Below are 20,498 nucleotides of genomic sequence, written 5' to 3' on the forward strand. Positions count from 1 at the left end.
AATGGCATTACCATTGTGGAATCCCCCAACATGAACATCCTGGGGGTTACCATTGACCTGAAACTTAATTGGACCAGCCAGATAAATAATGTGGCAAAAGAGCAGGTCAAAGGTTGGGAACTTAGCTCACCTCCTGACTCCCCAAAGTCTGTCCACCGCCTGCAAGGCACAAGTCAGGAATATGATGGAATATGCTCCACTTGCCTGGATAAGTGCAGCTCCAACAACTTTCAATAAGCTCGACACCATCCAGAAAAAAGCAGCCCATTTGATTTGCACTTCTTCCACCACCTTAAACATTCACTCCCTCCACCACCAATGCACAGTGGCAGCAGTGTGTACCGTTTACAAGATGCACTGCAGCAACTTGCCAAGCTATCTTTAACGGCACTTTCCAAACCTGTGACCCCTAACACCTAGAAGGACAAGGGCAGCAGATGCATGGGAACACCACCACCTGCAAGCTCGTCTCCAAGCCACACACTGCTTTGGAACTATATCGCCGCTCCTTCACTGTCACTGGGTCAAAGACCTGGAACTCCCTCCCTAACAGTACCAGATAGATTGTAGCAGTTCAAGAAGGCAGCTCACCAACACCTTCTCAACGGCAATTAAGGATGTTCAACAAATGCTGACCTAGCCAGCAACGCACACACCCCATGAAGTAATAATAAAAAATGACAGGACTGGCAGTGTCTAAATAGAATGCTCCTGACATCACAAATGTGTGGCATGTTTGAAAGCAGAATCCACCTTGGGTTTAAAGGAGTGAAAGAGGTAACTTTAAAGATTGATAGATCTCATCAAGGATTTAAACCAATCACAATCTACAGCTAACCTCAGTGACATTGTCCTAGGGAGACTGGAGATAAAACCTAGCGAACTGCTGATAACAGTTTCAGATCCATAGATGTAGAAACCGGGTGATGTAACTAGGCTTGGCTGTAATGCACACGGCAGTTGAATAGTTATCAACATTGATTGTCTAAGCTGATACAGAATGGCTATTTAGTTAAGTGCAGAGGAAACTTGATGTGGAGTGAACTAGGGATCTTGCTGTTCTGCTTGATTCAGGGAATTAACATAATTTCTAGACATCAAAGTACGTGTCCCTTTAAATTGCAGCAACAGATGTTAGGAGATCTGTGATTTTTCTTTAAGGAAAGAAAAGTAATGATGCTGTAATTAGCCTTCCATCATCTGTAATTTGAAAACATATTAACAGCTTGCATAACTAAATAAGAGATATTGTATAATGTTGACAATCAGAATTCTAATTTAAGAAAACACTATGACATCTCAGTGATTAATGTGAGAAAGTTTTCTAGCACAATTTTGTTGTGTTCATTAGTGAATCATTACTCAGGCTGAACAGAAATGGCACTTAACTTGTAATTAGTCATTAAGGAGCTACTTGAACAACAATTAATGTCTTTCTTGAGGTAATGAATGAAAATTAATGACCATAATTTGACATCACTGTGAATTGAAGAACTCCCCAGCTGAGCACTGTCAAGCTGTTTACATCAAGCTGCCATTGTCAACCAGTTTCTTCAGACGAAATAAGAAACATCGGTTAATCAGGTTGTCTATGTGAATATTAAGACTTTAGTTTTTGTGCCTTCTCTCCTCCCCTAATCGCACCCCCTACCACCCCAAAAGATACAATGAGTATTTTTTTATTCATTCACGGGATGTGGGATTTGCTGACTAGGCCAGCATTTATTGCCCATCCCTAACTTCCTTTGAGAAGGTGGTGGTGAGCTGCCTTCTTGAACTGCAGCAGTCCCTGAGGTGTAGGTACACCCACAGTGCTGTAAGGGAGGGAGTTCAGAATTTTGACTCAGTGACAGTGAAGGAACGGCGATATATTTCCAAGTCAGGATGGTGAGTGACTTGGAGGGAAACTTCCAGGTGGTGGTGTTCACATCTATCTGCTGCCCTTGTCCTTCTAGATGACAGTGGTCGTGGATTTGGAAGGTGCTGCCTAAGGAGCCTTAGTGAGTTTCTGCAGTGCATCTTGTAAATGGTACACACTGCTGCTACTGTGCATCGATGGTGCAGGGAGTGAATGTTTGTGGATGTGGTGCCAATCAAGCGGGCTGCTTTGTCCTTGATGGTGTCAAGCTTCTTGACAGTTGCTGGAGCTGCATTCATCCAGGCAAGTGGGGAACATTCCATCACACTCCTGGCTTGTGCCTTGTAGATGGTGGACAGGCTTTGGGGAGTCAGGAGGTGAGTTACTCTCCTTAGGATTCCTAGCCTCTGACCTGCTCTTGCAGCCACAGTATTTATATGGCTAGTCCAGTGAAGAAACACTTCTCGGCGTGAAGGGGGGTTAGAAGTGTGAGACTCCACCAGAACCATAGATGCAAATTCAATTAATAATTGAAACTCTGATATTGACAGATTTTTGCTTGCCAAAGGGTATAAAGAGATATGGGCTGAGACTTTCCCTAAAATGCACAAAATTAATGAATCGGCATGAGAAACAACGTTCCACCCACCAGCCATGTTCACACTCTCTGCAGCAGCCTCAGTGAAGGAATGGCTCCCAACAGCAGAAAGCCTGCTGTGCCCAAACTCAGTGACACCTCACCGGAGTGCCTGTTGGACGCAGTCGAGGCCCAGAACAATGTTCTCTACCTTCGCCCTGGTCGCAGGCCTTCCATCAAGGTGACCAATCCGGCTGGGGAGTGCGAACGCTCTGCAGAAGAGGTCAGCCACCCAATGCAGGAAGAGGATTAACTATCTCCTCCATTCCACCAGGGTAAGTCAACAACCTCATCACCCTTAACCCAACACACATTCACAAGGATCTCACTCACTGTCACCTCAAGGGGCATCACCACTCACTCTCACACAATCTCATATCTCCATCTGGCCTCATCTCCTCTGGAGCTTATGTCCTAATCCTGCCCAGGGCTCCACTCGCCATCCACACATGCCAGGCATCCTCATCATCTGCCCTCGCATGCGTCTTGTTCATGCTCTCTCCATGCATCTTCATGCAGGACAAGGAGGTCTCAGACCAGGGATGGAGTTCCCGAGATCAAGGTTCTCATGGACCTCCAGGTCAGAGCCATTGAGCTGACCAGAGAGGATATAGACCGTGCTTGCGCTGACGGTGAGAATCGTGGCGCACGCCCAAGTGAGGATCCTGTACTAGAACATCCATCACACACCCATACTGAGTGATCCCTCCTGTTTCAGAGTCACCTGCCATGTACTAATTGTCTCTCCTTTTTTTCGCAGACACTCTGGGAAGCTCCCCTGAGGGCATCCACGAGCCAGGCCCTCAGCTCCAGCCCCAATGACACCTCGGGTGAGGAACCTGAGGACAGCACCTTTGAAAACCCATCGCAGCGCTCATCCACATCCTCCACCAACTCAGAGACACACACCTCAGTGGGACCTAGTTCTAGATTAGCCTCAGGGTCACAATCCAGTGAATACAATGCACCATCTGCTCCACAGCAGGCAGAGGCAGTGACATCTGAGGTCGCTGGCACTTGGAGGACTGCTGTTGGCCACAATTCTGCTGAGTCCGAGTCCGATGATGAGCCTCCGGACTTGGTCCTAAGTCAGTTGCTGGAGCTGCAAAGACAAGCACAGGAACATCAGGAAGGGATGTCAGCGATGGAGGAGTCTGTCCGCCTTCAGACTAAAGTGAAAGCGCCAGCATGCCAATGCACCAAGGTCAACACTGGCAGTTTGGTGGTTGTTGTGCAGAACTTGATCCAGGACATCGGTCTTGCGCTGCTGCAGGAGCTGCACTCCATCGCTGTCGCCATTGGTGGCATCCATCAGTGTCAAAGCGAGAGCGCTGAGGGGCACCTTGATCTCACTCCAGCTGCCCCTTTTCCTCGAGGGGTCAGTGAGGATCTCCCATAGGGAGGAGGACCAGCAGCTCAACACCCCGGGGCAATGCACACAGGTAACTCCAGGAGTGTCCAGCCAATCCAAATTCACTCTTCCTGTGACCCCATCAGCTCAGGTTCCACAGGCTGAGGAGGGTGCTCACAGCAGGACACCCAAAGTAGCTCGGGGCCCACCAGGCCTTGGCCCTCCAGAGGACGCCCGCCAAGGTCACCACAGACAACAGGGCATAGTAGCCAGCAGACTGCCTCCACCTCCGCTGTGGATGTCGGGGGAGCACCAAGACGTAGCAGCAGGGTAAGGAAAGCGAAGATGATGAGTTACACAATGTTGGCACAGATGTGAACCACAAGTATATTATGTTCATAAATGTAAATAGACTCGCAATCATTTCATATCTTCTCTTGTCTATGCCACCTGCTTATGATAAGCTGTGTTACTGTCAATCATGTGTGATACCTTGGTTCCTGCACCCACTTATGGCAATTGCCTCCATCCTGGGCCTCTCTTCTGTGCAGTGCACTAGCAACTCACCACAGGGAGTGTCTCATTTGAACATAATGCTCCATATCAGTAATGCCTACACCTTCATGTTAAGTGTGTTTGTTGAACGAACCTCGTTACCATGCCTCGTGGGGTCCCATCATGTGCATTCTTGGCTCTGAGCGATTGATGCAGGGGCGTATTGAGGCAGACCCCATCACAAACGCATGCTTGACAGGTGAAGGTATGGCGTTTAAGGAGAGATGTGCTCACACATGGAGAAGGCTCATGTATCGTCCAACGCCAACTGACCACTGTCTCCCGGCAGGGTTATAATGCTATGATATAATGCTATACTCAGGGCTTATGTGCGTTGCCCTCAGCCAAATAGGTTTCTGAGGTTCCCAGTGTTAATATGTTGAGCTCAGCAAAAGTGGGAGCACCTTGCCACCTCAAGGTGTTGAAGCAATGGTACATTTGTGTGCAGGCGCTGAGACGTCCAACCTTAAGCGTCTCTCACCCTGTAGTTTTGACTATTGTGGGGAGAATGGTCTTGTCACAAGGTTAGTAGACAGTGGTGTGTGTCCCATATTCTTGACACTCCAAGAGATTAATAATGCAACTTCCAAATGGTGATCTCTGGAGGCTAAGACAGCCTTTAGACATGCTCTGGAATCGCACATGTTACACAAACCATAAGTTGTTTAAAACCCTTGTTTCAGCTAAGACCCCTCTCCCCCTCATCTCCTTATTCTGGCACTGTTTCCCCTCAATAGCCTAGCCCAGGAGCACTGTGGCCTGTTATAGAGCTCCTGTCATTCCTTCTGCTGAAATGCAGCTGACTGTAGGTAGCACCAAGGTGGCACATGTACCTCCTAAGCCAAAGGGGAGGGAAACTAGCCTTTTATAAGTATTTCCAAATTAAACAGAATAAATGGCATAAGCAAGTCAAGTATTACTCATCTGATCCATCAGGGTGGAACACAAACAGGATGTAATATTGCCCAGACGCAAGGAAGTCCCACATTAGTGCTAATTACTCTGAGATGCAGTGTTAGCCAGATATTGTTGATCTTTGTGATGTGAAAAACTGTAATGCAGAGGTCAGCAAAGGATGACCCCCAGCCCCTGCCCCCCTCAACAAACACAAAGTGTTTTTTTTGGGGTTTTGGAAAATAAAAAACTTAGTGTATAAGTAAGGCAATTATTTCTGATTCATCTCCCTGCTCTGAAGCAAACAAGCCGAGTTTCCAAGTCCCAAGGGAGAAACGTACCAACCTGAAGAGACCGTGTGACCTTTCGGAGCAGCAGAGGAGTACAGTAATTCAGCACATGAACAATGTACCAGCAAATCATGGCATCCAATAGGCGTTGAAAGTTGAATTGAGGTAGTTTTACGTCAGCTGATACTGTTTCAGTCTCATGTTACCCCCACTCCACCTTTAAAGCTCAGCTGACGATACTTATAGATAAGGAAGGCCAATTGGTCCATCTTAATTAATTCCTTCAGAACAACCTGACACCGACTCCCCGGTACCATTTTGTCCAAGGGCTGATCACGCTTTGTGTGACTAATCTCCTGAGATCAATCTAAAAGTTATGTTTTACTAGCTGAAACCTGAGCCCCTTTGTCTTACTTGCACAGCTTAATTTCTACTGGCATTCCAGATTTACCATCTCCATAGTTAACGTTTCGAGTCCGTATGACTCTTCAACAGAACAGTTCCGTTGAAGAGTCTTACGGACTCGAAACGTTAACTGTGTTCCTCTCCGCAGATGCTGTCAGACCTGCTGAGTTTTTCCAGGTATTTTTATTTTTGTTTTTGCTTTGGATTTCCAGCATCCACAGTTTTTTGCTTTTACCATCTCCATGCTGCCTTCTGTCTGTATGCTGCCAGGCTCCGTGATGTAATAAGGAAACCCAATTGCGCCAACCTGTAGGACAGAGAGATATTTTGTCAGACAATGCATTCTTAACCTGGTGGCATACTTATTTTTGGCCTACAGCGCCGCCATTTGTTTTGAATGTTGTGTTGTTTATACCGAGGAGTATATCAGCCAGAGGGAGAGCTGAGTGCTCTGGACTGTTGTTGCCTACGTTCCCACAATGTTCAAGAGCTTTTGTTAAATTGCTTCCCCTGGATGGCTCAGCTCATTACAGAATCCGGACCGTCATCACAGATCTTACAACACAGGAAGAGGCCAATCAACCCATCAAGCCTGTACCCGCTCTTCAAAGCGCGATCTGATTAGTCACAATTCCCCGTTCTTTCCCCACAGCCACACAATTATTTATCCTTTTAAAATATTTATTCAATTCCCTTTTGAAAGTTACTATTGAATCTGCTTTCACCACCCTTTCAGGCTGTACATTCCAGATCATAAGAACTGGCTGCATGAAAACCTCTTTCCCTCTTGTTCTCTTGTCAATGATTTTAAATCTGCATTCCTCTGGTTACTGAGCCTCCTGCAAGTGGAAATATGTTTTCATTATTTGCTCCATCAAACTCCCCTCATAATTTTGAACATCTCTATTAAACCTCCCCTTAAACTTCTCTGCTGTAAGGGGAATAATCCTGGTTTCTCTAATCTCTCCATGTAACTGAAGCCCCATCATCCCTGGTATAAGTATGGTACCCAGAATGAGACAAAATACTCCAGCTGAGGCCCAACAAATAACTTATAAAGGTTTAGTACCTTGCTTTTGTTCTCTGTTCTTTTCCATCCCTTGTTTTTTTTTATTAATGACGATTTTAATATAGAAGCTTGAGAAGTGAAATTAAATACAGCACAGCAATAAGAATCTCTGTTACATGCACACAGGCAGAATTGATCCATGGGAAACTGGTACTGTATAGTAAGCAAATCCTAAGGTGACTGGTCTTTGACGAATTTTCCATACATAAGATACGGGGACTGGAAATCATTCTGGCAGTTAGCATAGGTCATTCCTATACCCATTCCTGCACCAAATGTAATAGGCCAAACACGCCGCTTAAAAACGGCGACAGAGAATACAATGCCTAAGCCAAAGCCAACACCTAATTTCACCAACGCGTCCGCCATGCACCGCTCCACTTTCCTAGCTATTTCGGTCTCCGCCATCTTGTTAAGGAACACTAGCAATATCTCACAACGATCCCCAGCTGAGATCAGTTAACTCAATAATTCAGTAACTGGCTCTAGCATTGTAATGTACATTTACAGACTAACCCATCAGGCAGCACCTGTAAAGTCTTAGGGATTTTTCAGCTGAATCAACTCTCTTGTGCTTTCTAAATCAACCTCTGTCACTTCATCCATACTCTTCCCACTGGAATACAGAAAGTAGTTTGTTTCCATACAGACACGTATGGGATCAATAGACATCAATGCTGCTGCTGTCCAGTTATCCTGCTCCTTGTTATGCTCAGCCCATTATGAGCAACCCAGGGCTCCAGCTTTCTGGCCAGTACAGATCTCCCCCAAACACCATGAAACATTCACTGGCCAGAAATAAGAATCAGTTCACCTGTATTATAAACACAGAATGAAGCAGCAGACTTCAAATACTTAAAGCAAAATACTGCAAAGGCTGGCTACCTGAAGTAAGAACACCTTCCGTCTCAATTTCCATCTCAGGGGGAGATGGTGGTGTGGTTGTAATGTCACTGGATCAGTAATCCGGCAACCCAGGTTAATGCTCTGGGGATGTGGGTTCAAGTGGCAGCTGGTGGAATTTGAATTCAGCTAATAAATCTGGAATGTAAAGCTAGTCTCAGTAATGGTGACCAAGGAAACTATTATTTTTTGTCATAAAAACCCACCTGGTTCACTGATGCCCTTTAGAGAAGGAAATCTGCTGTCCTCACCTGGTCTGGCCTACATGTGACTCCAGACCCACAGCAACGTGGTTGACTCTGAAATGGCCCAGCAAGCCGCTCAGTTGGCAATCAGGGATGGGCAACAAATACTGGCCTTGTAGGCGACATCCACATTGCGTGAATGAACAAAGAACATTTTTCTACTCTGTTCATTCACTGTAACCCACTCTGAACATGTAGCATTCTGTTCAACACAAACATTGTCATTAAACCTGCTGACGAGGGCCGCACTGTTGGCGAACTGACATCTATCTTACGGAGGCTGAGCAGCAAATCTCTGAAACCCTATTCAATCCCTCTTGACTTCAACCTGATCACAGACCTTCACATGTTTTCTTTTCCTCCCTTGCCCCAACCCTCCTCCTTTCCGTGTCCCTATAGTAGCTTAAGATCTGTTATATCTTTAACTTTTTCCAGTTCTGAAGAAAGGTCGATGATCTGAAACTTTTAACTCTGAATGGAATCGTCCCAGATTTGCACTAAGTGCGGTGGCGGGTGGATAAAACAACACTTTACCCGCTGGCCGCAATGGTGGCTTTTCAGGTCATATTGTCCCTAACCCACCGCAATAATTATGCATTCCCAGGAAACATGCCGTTTTGATGGCAGGTGGGCTTTCATTCGCCAGCCACGCCATCACCTCACCGCTTCATCATGCTGGATGCCATATTTAAAGTGCAGCCGCGCGCACACATCTCAGAGCTTCCAGCTCATGACTACCGCAAACAAGACATGGCCCTGATAAGCAAGAAGACCGCAGCCTCCAGGTTCAATGACTCATCCCTCATGCGCATTTTGGATACAATGGAGGCTCACCATGATGTCCTCTACCCCTGCTCTGGCTGTAGAGTGGGCAGCAGCCTCACTAATCCAGTTTGGGAGGCATGGGCAGTGGTGGTCAGTGCCAATGCCCTGCAAAAGAGGACAGCCACCCAGTGCCGCAAGAGGATGAATGATCTCCTCCGTTCCACCAGGGTAAGTCACTCTTCTCATCACTCTCAACTCACACACTCACAAACCCATTACACATCCACATGGATCTCACTCACTGCCGGTTCAAGGGACATCACGATTCACTCTCTCTCACTCACTGTCATTGTCCTCATCCTGTCCATGGGACCACTGACCACCCACACATGCCAGGCATGTCCAGACCATCCAAATCCCCTCTCCCTGTGAGCACAGCAGCTCCAGCTCCACAGGCCGATGAGGGAGCCACTGCCGCACAGCAGGACCTCGAAAGCAGGCCAGGGCACTCCAGGTCTCGGCCCTCCACAGGATGCCCGTCAAGGTCATCACAAACAGGGCGTAACAGTCAGTAGGCTGCCTCCACCTCCACCTCCACTGTGAATGTCCAGGGAATACCAAGTCGTAGTGGCAAGGTTAGGAAAGTTAAAATGTAGTTGCACAGCCTGGGCACGGGTGTTAATCACTTGTACATAATGTCCACTTTTGTCAATAACTCCCAAGAATGTCTCCCTGTCTATGGCTTCTTGTTCTGATGACCAGTGTTCATGTTATTCAGATGTGAAATCTTTCTGGTGTTGCAGTCCAGGGTCTCTTCCCTGTGCTTTATCCAGCCTTCAGACCAAAGTGATGATCCAGCCTCGCACTCCCTGGAAACACTGCTGATGCCTGCACCTCGGTGGTGCTGGCCATTGCTGCCAGAATGTCGTGAGCAGGCGTCACAGAGTTCCATCATTCTCTCTGTGTGCTCTCAGCACCTTTAAGTGGGCTGGCCCCCATCTCTTCAGCATCTGTGACCAGTGACTGTGCTCCTGAAGGGGTCATGTGCTGAAGGCAGACAAAGGATCAGATGCTTTTAAAGTTTCACGGCTGAGTCTCTATGATATGACCCTGATCACAGAACAGACAAGCGAGCTGCCCTCGGCCAGACAGGAGTCAGACATTCTCAGAGGCTATGTGAAGATCTATGGAGTGTCCTCACTGCATGTCATCATCATCCTCCTGCAATCGAGTGACTATTAAGGCCTCCACTGCGTCTCTATGACAGGAGCATTGTCACAAAGGGTATGTGAGTTGCCATAAGCCAGATTGGAGTCAAACATTTATAGATGCAATGTGAGGATCTTACGGTGTCTCCTCACTGCATGTCATCATCATCCTCCACACATCTAGCAGCAATGAGGGCCTCCCGAGCGCACCTGCCTCATCTGGCCAGTGCAAGGGCCTCATACCCGTCATCATCATTGTCAATGTCCTCCGGCTCCTGCAACTGCTCCTCAGCCAGTTCCTCTCCCCGTTGCAGCGCCAGGTTGTAAAGGGTACAGCAGATGACGATGATGTGTGACACCATCTGTGGACTGTATTGCAGGGCTCCACCAGACTGGTCCAGGCACCGGAATCTCATCTTCAGCATCCCGATGGTCTGCTCCACCAAGTTGCAAGCTGCTGCATGAGCCTCATTATAGCATCGCTCTGCTGCAGCCTGAGGCCACTGCACGGGTGTCATCAGCCACGGCCTCTGCATTAACCCTTGTCCCTGAAGAGCCAACCCTGCAGTCTCTGTGGACCCTGGAAGATGTCAGGGATCTGCGACTGACTGAGAATGTAGGAGTCGTGGGCACTCCCTGGAAACCGTGCACAGGCCTGCAGGATGTGTTTGTGGTGGTCGCACACCAGCTGCACATTCAGCGAATGGAATCCCCAGTGGTTGATATTGCTGACCGCTTGTTGGGTAGAGATCTGAGCACCATGTGAATGCAGCTGATCGCACCCTGCACCTGTGGAAAACCCAGGATCTGGGCAAATCCAATTGCTCTTGCATCCTGGCTGCCCTGGTCCCGAGTGAAATGCACAAAGTTGTGCGCACTCGTGAAGATGGCATCCGTGACCTCATGGATGCATTTGTGGGTGGAGGCTTGCGATATCCCACAGAGGTCATGTGTGGAGCCCTGAAAGGAGCCACTGGCGTAGAAATTGAGTGCCGTGGTCACTTTCACGGCCACTGGCAGTGGATGCCCTCCAGGTCTCCATGGCACCAAATCCTGCAGTAAGTGGCAGATGTGACCGATCAGTTCCCTGGACATGGCAGTCTTTGGTGACACTGGTTCTCGGTCATCTACAGGAATGAAAGGTGACATCTATAGACCCTGGGTCTAGCTAGGCACCAACCAGTGACAGCTCACTTTGCCTTTTCAGCAGCGTGTGCCAGAGCCTCAGCTGCCCCTTCTTCCAGAGGGTGCTGCTCCTCCCTCTGTGCATCCAGGCGCCTCAGTTACTCTCTTCTCCATCGTCTCCACCCTCTGTACGCCACAAGGCATACAGCTAGGTCACCAAGCTCCATGATCCTGACGTACTCCTCCTGCAGATGAAAGAAAGAGACATGTGGGTTAGCATGGATTTACTCAGGACCTCCATTAGTTAAGTCTGAAAGCCCCTTAATGCTTCCCGGAGAGTGCTGGCCACCATTTGGATGGCCAGAGTTTAATGCGCTGCATGGCTGCCCGAAACCCCATCCACCTCCGCCCCACACCACCTGACCGATTGGCAGCAACTTTGCCCATTGGACTGCATGCAGTGCTCTCAGCTCAGGCACAGACATTCTCCTAACCCACACTGCAAGGCTGCACTGTTAGCTTGAACCATGGGGGAGACTAGTCCAAACCGGGATGATGAAATTGCAAGGGGCTGTGAGTGCCTCCACCAGTGATTGCTCCATGGCAAGTTTTAGCAAGGAGATTGTACAACGTGCCCAGTCATCCAATTGCTCTGCAGTCCACTAAAATGCTCATTAGTTTGCAGTATGTGCCTGAGGGCTTTAGAGAACTGGAGAACGTGGTGGCACTTTGATGCCTCTGTGTTGCTTGAGTGGGCAGATAAGCTAGAGGCCCAACTCCAATCATATCAATGTGGCTGTGCCTAAACTGTCTCAGCTGCAGAGGAATGGGCACTTTATACAAAGTGTCCCTAATGTGTGGCTGCTTCCCTCGCAGCCAACCCAGCACGTGATTGTGCGCTGTCTTCAATTGCAGGGCAGCCTTTGCCCTCCCACATCCCCCAAAGTTGCCTCAACCGCAGGGCAGCCTTTGCCACCACACCCTCCCCCACCCCCTCCACCCCCCACCCCGCCCGCCCCAATGTGCCTCAACCTTGAAGTCCAACAGGCGTCCCTCTCGAACGCTCTGCAGTGTTACTGTACACTCACCTCCGAGTTCCCCTCAAAGTGCAGCCCACCAAGTGCATGCTTTATATCTGCTGTTGTGAAGCACGTCGGCATGCAATTATGCCAACGTGGGCCTACGAGCCAGTGGGGGGAGGGGGGATGAGTTCAGCGAGCAGGCCTTGTGATGATATGCAGATGTGTTACAATGAGGTTCCCAACGTCCGATGGCGGGAAACGTGGGTGATTGCAAACTGGTTTCACGATGTTTTGAAACTGATTTTTGGCCTTCTCACCATATTGTCCACTCACATCACCGAACGCGGCCAACGCCAACAGGCACGGACGATCCCGCCCTCTGTTTCTCTCTCCACAGATGCTGCCTGATCGGCTGAGTATTTCCAGCACTTTCTTTTTTGACTTCAAGTGCTTGTCTGAAAGAAACTATACCTCATTATTATATCAGCCAGAAACATTGCAAAGAACTTCACACAGAATGAATTACTCCAAAGCACAGTCTCTTTTGATATGTTGGTAAATTCAGCTGTTTTGTGCACAGCAAGGTCCCACAGGCAGGAATGTGGCACATGACCAACTATTGGGCCAGAATTTGCTATCAGAATAATGATTAGGCCAATGGTGCTCACTGTTAATTCTGCACAAATGCTTCAGCAACTTCAGGTGAGCAGCAGGTGTGAGGTTAGATGCGGAAATCCAAAAGTTGCTGCTCCACTAGCTTTGCGGAAAGGGCAGCTGGCTGACTGCCTCACCATTGAAATGCATTGAGCAGCATGAAGTTCATGCACGTAAACTATGGATCTGAATTAAACCCATCATCCGAAGTTAGAGCTTGTCCATTTCAATCTAAGTGCCTTTTAACAGCATAAATGTTAATTACTGCCAAACAACCTCTCTGACACTACAAATTAACTATTACAAATGGAAAAACTCAGCAGGTCTGGCAGCATCGGCGGAGAAGAAAAGAGTTGACGTTTCGAGTCCTCATGACCCTTCAACAGAACTGAGTAATATTAGGAGAGGGGTGAAATATAAGCTGGTTTAAGGTGGGGGGGTGGTGGTGGGAGGAGAGAAGTTGGGTTGTAGGGACAAGCAAGCAGTGATAGGAGCAGATAATCAAAAGATGTCACAGACAAAGGAACAAAGACGTGTAAAAGGTGGTGATATTATCTAAGAGAATGTGCTAATTAAGAATGGATGGCAGGACACTCAACGTACAGCTCTAGTGGGAGTGGGGTGGAAAGACTGACAGGGCATTACAGGTATAGATTTAAAAATAATGGAAAAAGGTGGGAAAAGAAAAATCTATATAAATTATTGGAAAAAACAAAAGGGAGGGGGAAGAAACGGAAAGGGGGTAGGGATGGAGGAGGGAGTTCAAGATCTAAAGTTGTTGAATTCAATATTCAGTCCGGAAGGCTGTAAAGTGCCTAGTCGGAAGATGAGGTGTTGTTCCTCCAGTTTGCGTTGGGCTTCACTGGAACAATGCAGCAAGCCAAGGACAGACATGTGGGCAAGAGAGCAGGGTTGAGTGTTAAAATGGCAAGCGACTGGGAGGTTTGGGCTTTCTTGCGGACAGACCGCAGGTGTTCTGCAAAGCGGTCGCCCAGTTTACGTTTGGTCTCTCCAATGTAGAGGAGACCGCATTGGGAGCAACGAATGCAGTAGACTAAGTTAGGGGAAATGCAAGTGAAATGCTGCTTCACTTGAAAGGAGTGTTTGGGCCCTTGGACGGTGAGGAGAGAAGAAGTGAAGGGGCAGGTGTTGCATCTCCTGCGTGGGCATGGGGAGGTGCCGTGGGAGGGGGTTGAGGAGTAGGGGGTGATGGAGGAATGGACCAGGGTGTCACGGAGGGAACGATCCCTATGGAAAGCTGCCAGGGCGGGTAAAGGGAAGATGTATTTGGTGGTGGCATCATGCTGGAGTTGGCGGAAATGGCGGAGGATGATCCTTTGAATGTGGAGGCTGGTGGGGTGATAAGTGAGGACAAGGGGGACCCTATCATGTTTCTGGGAGGGAGGAGAAGGCGTGAGTGCGGATGCGCGGGAGATGGGCCGGACACGGTTGAGGGCCCTGTCAACGACCGTGGGTGGAAAACCTCAGTTAAGGAATAAGGAGGACATGTCAGAGGAACTGTTTTTGAAGGTAGCATCATCAGAACAGATTTTTTTTTTTTGTTTTGGATTTCCAGCATCCGCAGTAGTTTTTTGTTTTTATAACTATTACAAATGTTGAGTCTCATTCCTTCAAGTATTCATTATTGTTGAAGATTTTGAAAAAGTTAAAATTGAAAATTAAACTTTTTTTACACTTTTCCTTTTTGTCTTTTCTTTATCCAAAATGTCTTTCCCTCTCTTTAGCTCTCTTTCTGCACCTGATTTGACATTGAAATCATTCACTCTAATTTATGCTTTCTTCTGAGTCCTTGTGCTATTAATTTCACATCGTTCAATCTGATTGTTTAAGGAGATACATAGCTGCTTGCCCTGTTCACTAAGGTTCGATGTGCACAGTTTCCCTTGCTGCATTATCAACACGCAATTTCAGCAATTCGTCTTGCAAAATAGCACCAAAATTATGTGGGCAAAATCAAGGGGGCACCATTCATTGCCCTACCTCAGCAAATTATGGCCCAATCTAGTTTAGGTGGTTGAGTGAAGAGCACAGCAAAAACACCAAAAGGTGGAACTTTCCTGGCTTTGATGGTGCAGACAGGAAATTCATGTTCCTTTGAAAGGGTTAACCTCCGAATAGGATTTAACTGGACATTTCATCCTTTCAAGGATTTGATTGACTGCAACAAAAGCCATATGTCAGAGTTAAGTGCGTCTTATTCATGCCACTGCAGACTGACCGCACTTCCCACTGCTACGCTATTTTACACCTAAATCAGATTGCTTCAATCCATTTCAATTCTGAAGATTGCTTCAATTCTGTCAACATCCTTGGGGTTACCATTGATCAGAAACTGAACTGGACTAGTCATATAAACACTAAAAAACAGGTCAGAAGCTGTGAATCTTGTAACTCACATTCTGACTCCCCAAAGCTTGTCCACCATCTACAAGGTACAAGTCAGGAGTGTGATGGAATACTCTCTCCTTGCCTGGATGAGTGCAGCTCCAACAACACTCAAGAAGCTCAACACCACCCCGGACAAAGCAGCCCACTTGATTGGCACCCCATCCACCACCTTTAAACATTCACTCTCTCCACCACCAGCAGCACACTGGCAGCAGTGAGTACCATATGCAAGATGCACTGCAGCTACTCACCAAGCCACTAGTGAGCCTATCAGCAGCAAATGTAGGAGAGAATCTGCCTGTGATTGGAGGAGCAGTGAACACCGGCGGCGGTGAGTGTGTGGAGGAAAAAGAACGGATTTCAGGAAACGGGGAGGAAGAGAGATGCTGCCGGAGCCCGTGGGGAGGGAGAGGCCACCGGGGCCCGGGGTGGATGTGGGGAGAGAGAGGCAGCTCTGCGTGTGTGAGAGAGAGTGCGTGTGTGTGTGTGTGTGCATGCTTGTCTAGCTCACTCCCAGTCTCAGGGTTCTCACTCACCCTCACCCCTACACACCAACACATACTCACACCCACTCATAGGACGGGATTACCAGTCCCGCCTGTGCCAATTCCCATCACAGATGGGACCAGAAAATCCTGGCCATACAGTGGGTGAAGCGCCCTGAGACCGGGGCTGGAATTTTCCATTCTGGAGAGTAAGTGCCGTAGCGGATGGGAAAGTTGACCTGATTCCCGCTGGGTGGTGGGGCTGGTTCTCACATCGATTGTACAATTTTCAGGTCATTTAAACAAGGAGCTCATCAAATCTCGTGTTGGGGCGGACTGTGATTCATTCCGCCCCCCCCCCCCCCCCGCCTCCCTTTATCCATGGGGTGGAAGGTCCGGCTACCATATTTAAACATCACACACACACATTCACTGTCTGCAGCCCAGGACTTGTTGTGGCGAGTGAAGCAATGGCCCTGAGAAGATCCAAACCATCTGCCCCAAATTTCAGCAACAAGTGCCTGGGCAGCCTCCTTCAAGCAGCCCAGGACCAGCGGCCAAAGGTCAACCAGCCTCACCACACCGGCTTGTGAGGAGGTCACCAGGGAGGTCAGCGCCTTTTAGCCCAATTCGATCCCTTCCCCCCCACCCCACCCCCAATTGGGCCATCTCCCACTTGCTCATCCTGCTTTCTACCCTTAATGTCCCCATTAGCACATCCTTTAGATAACATCACCACCGTCAACACCCCTTTGTCCTTTTGTCTATGACATCTTTAGCAGTCTCTTCTTGGCCTCCACCTATCACTAGCCCCATATCGAGCTCTACCTGTCCCACCCACCCCCCTCTACCAGCTTATATTTCATCTCATTTCTATATGTCTTAGTTCTGATGAAGGGTCATATGGATTCAAAACGTCAACTGTATCCCTCTCCGCAGATGCTGTCAGACCTGCTGAGTTTTTCCAGGTATTTCTGTTTTTGTTCTGTCTGATGTTGTTGCTCTGCCGTGCAAGTGCATCGAGGTCACCACTGGAAGGGTGGAGTCCGGCATGGATCCTGGTTCAGCAGTTTCTACCAGCTATGCACTCAGACCTGCACACCATTGCTGTAGCCAGAAGTGGGATCCATCAGTTGCTAAGTGAGAGGGGAACAGGGCACCTCGACCTCCCTCCTGGTGCCCCTTCTCCTCAAGGAGTCAGGGAGGGGCTTTTGGGAACCCACAAGGGGGAGGAGCGTTGGCTGCATACCGAGGGGTCTCCACACAGGACACTAGAGAACTAGTGGTCTGATTTCTGAGTTTAGAGTCGCATCTCAAACATAACACTTAAAATTATAGGTTATGACAGTTATTTAAAGTTTCCCTCTGGGATTTTTAAATAACTCCGCTTTACCAACTGCATCGGTCATAACAATGAGAGATGACCATTGGAGAGATTCTGCAGTCCGGATTCAGATCAGTCCTCAGATGGTCAAGTGATAACCAGTGATTGGTGATTGTCCTCCTTGAGGCACCTTGCCATGCTCCAGGCATACCACCATGAGTGCATTTCTGTTTGCAATGCTGTTCCTGTCTCTTGAAGGCTGCCATAGCCAGTGAAATGTTGGTCTGATGATTGAAAGGATTGCACCATGTCTACTTGCTTCACAGTGAATGCTGGTGGAGTTGTTATCCAATTACAGAATGGCCACATGCTCCATAGGCTGCCCAGCCTTCTAAGGATGAGGCCATCATTATGCAAGATCGTGACTACTCATTCTGAGATTGGTGTCATTCATTGAGATGTTGAGGTTAACAAAGAAGGTGTTAATGTCTACTCTGCATTGAGGGGGCAGGTGAAATGGGTTTATATGAGCTAATTGTCTTCATCGCCCTGGAACCTTATCGTATAAAGGGGACTCACGGGTACATCTACTGCTTCTGGCTTGTGCAATGGCCTCTACCTGTGGGGCATCACCTGTCTCACCCTCTTCGATGTCATCCCTTTTGGCATCCTCCTCATCGGAGGAGACATGCAACTCCTTCATCTCTCCATGTTGCAACTCATCCCTCCTTTGGAGCACCAGGTTGGGTAGAGCACAGCAAACCATGATATTGTGGGACACCCTCTGGGGAGAGTACTGGAGAGTGCTGTCTGACCGGTCCAGACATCTGAAGTGCATCTTCAACATGCCAATGGTCTGCTCAATCAAGGAGCATGTTGCAGAATGAGCCTCATTGTACCCCTCCTCTGAATCACTCTGTCACCGCCAAATGGGCATCATTAGCCATGTCTTTTATGGGTAGATTTTGTGACCGTTGAGCCAACCTTGAATGCGCTGAGGCCCCTGGAAGATCCACGGCACCTGCGAGTGACTCAAGATGTAAGAGTCATGTGAACTCCCAGGGTTGCACAGACCTGTGTAACCTGCTTTTGGTAATCACAGATCAATTGCATGTTGAGAGAGTGGAAGCCTTTTCTATTGATAAGTCTTAGTGACTGCTGCCAGGGAGCTCTTAAGGCCCCATGTGTGCAGTCGATGGCATGCTGCACCTGTGAGAAGTTGGAGATTTCTGCAAATCCCATTGCTCTGGCAGCCTCACTGGCTTCATCCAGGGAGAACTGGATGTAATTGTGTGCCTTACTGAATAGGGCATCTGCAGAGGTGCCCAATGGAGCCCTGGAATGAGCCATTTGCAAAAATATTGAGTGCGGCAGTCACCTTTAGAGCCATTGGCAATGGTTGGCCTCCCAGTCCCTGCAGCATCAGGTCCTCCTGAAGAATGTGGCACATGTAAGCTATCACATTGTTTGACATGTGAAGGCATCTGTGGCACTGTCTCTCATTTGTCTGCAAGTATGAGAGGCATCTTCAGTACACCCTAGGTCATGCCAAATGCCTCCGTGGAGTTGGTCTCTCCTGCTCAGCATCTGGGTCTTCATGGGGCCCCGCTGACTCATGTTCCTCAGGACGAGGCTCTTCCCTTAGCCCTGCCAGTCAGCAATGAGCCTTTCTTCTCCTTCTCAGCTGCATCAAAGCCATAAGGAAGGCAGTGTTGTCTGCTGCTTGCATTCTGCACTCCTCCTTGTGTCTGTGGAAGAATAGATGAGAGACATGATTGAACCTTACCCTGCTATGATTACCTTCCATCACCAAGCTAGGGAGTCATCATGAAGCCCTCAGGCTGCCCTCATTCCAAACATTGCATCCCCAGGTCCTCCCTTGCAGCTGAAGCACATCCTGAAGGATCACAGGTAGCTGAGCTCTCCACTACCCACACATTCACACAGCCGGTTGGATCTGGATGAGTACAGCCATGCGCTCGCAATGTCAGTCAGGTCACTTCCTTTGGAATAGGCTAGAACTCAGCCTTGCACTAATGTAATGACTGCAATAGTTTTTTTTAAAAATCCATTCATGGGATGCAAGGGCCAGGCCAGCATTTATTGCCCATCCCCAATTGCCCTTGTTCAGAGGCATTTAAGAGTCAACCACATTGCTGTTACATGTAGGCCAGACCAGGTAAGGACATGCATTTCATGAACCAGATGGGTTTTTATGAGAATCAGTAATGGTTTCATTTTAACTTTTATTGGTTTCAAATTCCATTATCTGCTGTGGTGGGATTCAAACCCAGGTTCCCAGAGTATTACGTCCATATTTCTGGTCTAGTGACAATACCACCACGCCACACACTGACCCTAAGTGTTAAGCCATGTAAACCCTGAACCTTCCACCTGCAATGTGTAGTGCTGTCTAGAGCATGTTGCATATGTTCTGTGGCCATTGTCCCTTTATAGTTTGATCCTTCTGACCTTTTCACATTCCTCTGTGAGGGACAAATGAACAATTATACCAAGGGGGAAGGCGGTGGCCTAGTGGTATTGTCACTAGAGTAGTAATCCAGAGACCCTGGGTAATTCTCTGGGGACCCAGGTTTGAATAGACAGCCTGTGGAATTTGAATTAAATAAAATATCTGGAATTAAAACTCTAATGATGACCATGAAACTATGTTGATTGTTGTAAAAAAAAACCCCACAAATGTCCTCTAGGGAAGGAAATCTGCCATCCTTACCTGGTCTGACCCACATGTGACTCCAGACCCACAGCAATGTGGTTGACTCTTAAATGCCCTCTAAAATGAATGGGCAATAAATGCTGGCCTAGTCAGTGATGCCCACATCCCATGAATGAATTTTAAAAAATTTACATTTGGCTCCAAACACTAATGGATTCTCCCAAGAATGCAACCATGAGTTAAGGCGCCGAAATCTGCCCTGCCCCAGGATTGCCTTTAAATTCTGGCCCTGACAATGTGCAGTGCACACCTTATCCCCCACTTCCTTTAAACCATACCGCCCCGCCCCCCACCCTCCCAGTCATGTGTCGCTGTCCACCACTTCCCTCCCGGGCTCTAGTCACTGACACCCACCCCCCACCAGCTCAGTCTAGCATCTACCTTCTACCCCTTCCCTTCCCACTAGTCTTGCCTGAGCAGCCTTGGCACGAAGTCGGAGTAGCCTCAAGAGCAGTGCAGTGAAAGGTGTATAAACCTCGAAGTCGTGAGTGGAGTGACGTTCGCCAGGCACCGTCACTTATATTGGTCGTGAATCAGACCAGTCTAATTATCCACTAGTGGG

At 48.2% G+C, this 20,498-nt stretch overlaps 1 pseudogene; it reads right to left on the reverse strand.

The window, feature by feature from the left end:
- Positions 1-7,090: 7,090 nt before the first annotated feature.
- Positions 7,091-7,467, reverse strand: LOC144683278 (MICOS complex subunit MIC10 pseudogene; annotated as a pseudogene).
- Positions 7,468-20,498: the final 13,031 nt, after the last annotated feature.

Source organism: Cetorhinus maximus, chromosome 8, assembly GCF_964194155.1.
Source record: "Cetorhinus maximus chromosome 8, sCetMax3.hap1.1, whole genome shotgun sequence".
NCBI classification, from domain to species: domain Eukaryota; kingdom Metazoa; phylum Chordata; class Chondrichthyes; order Lamniformes; family Cetorhinidae; genus Cetorhinus; species Cetorhinus maximus.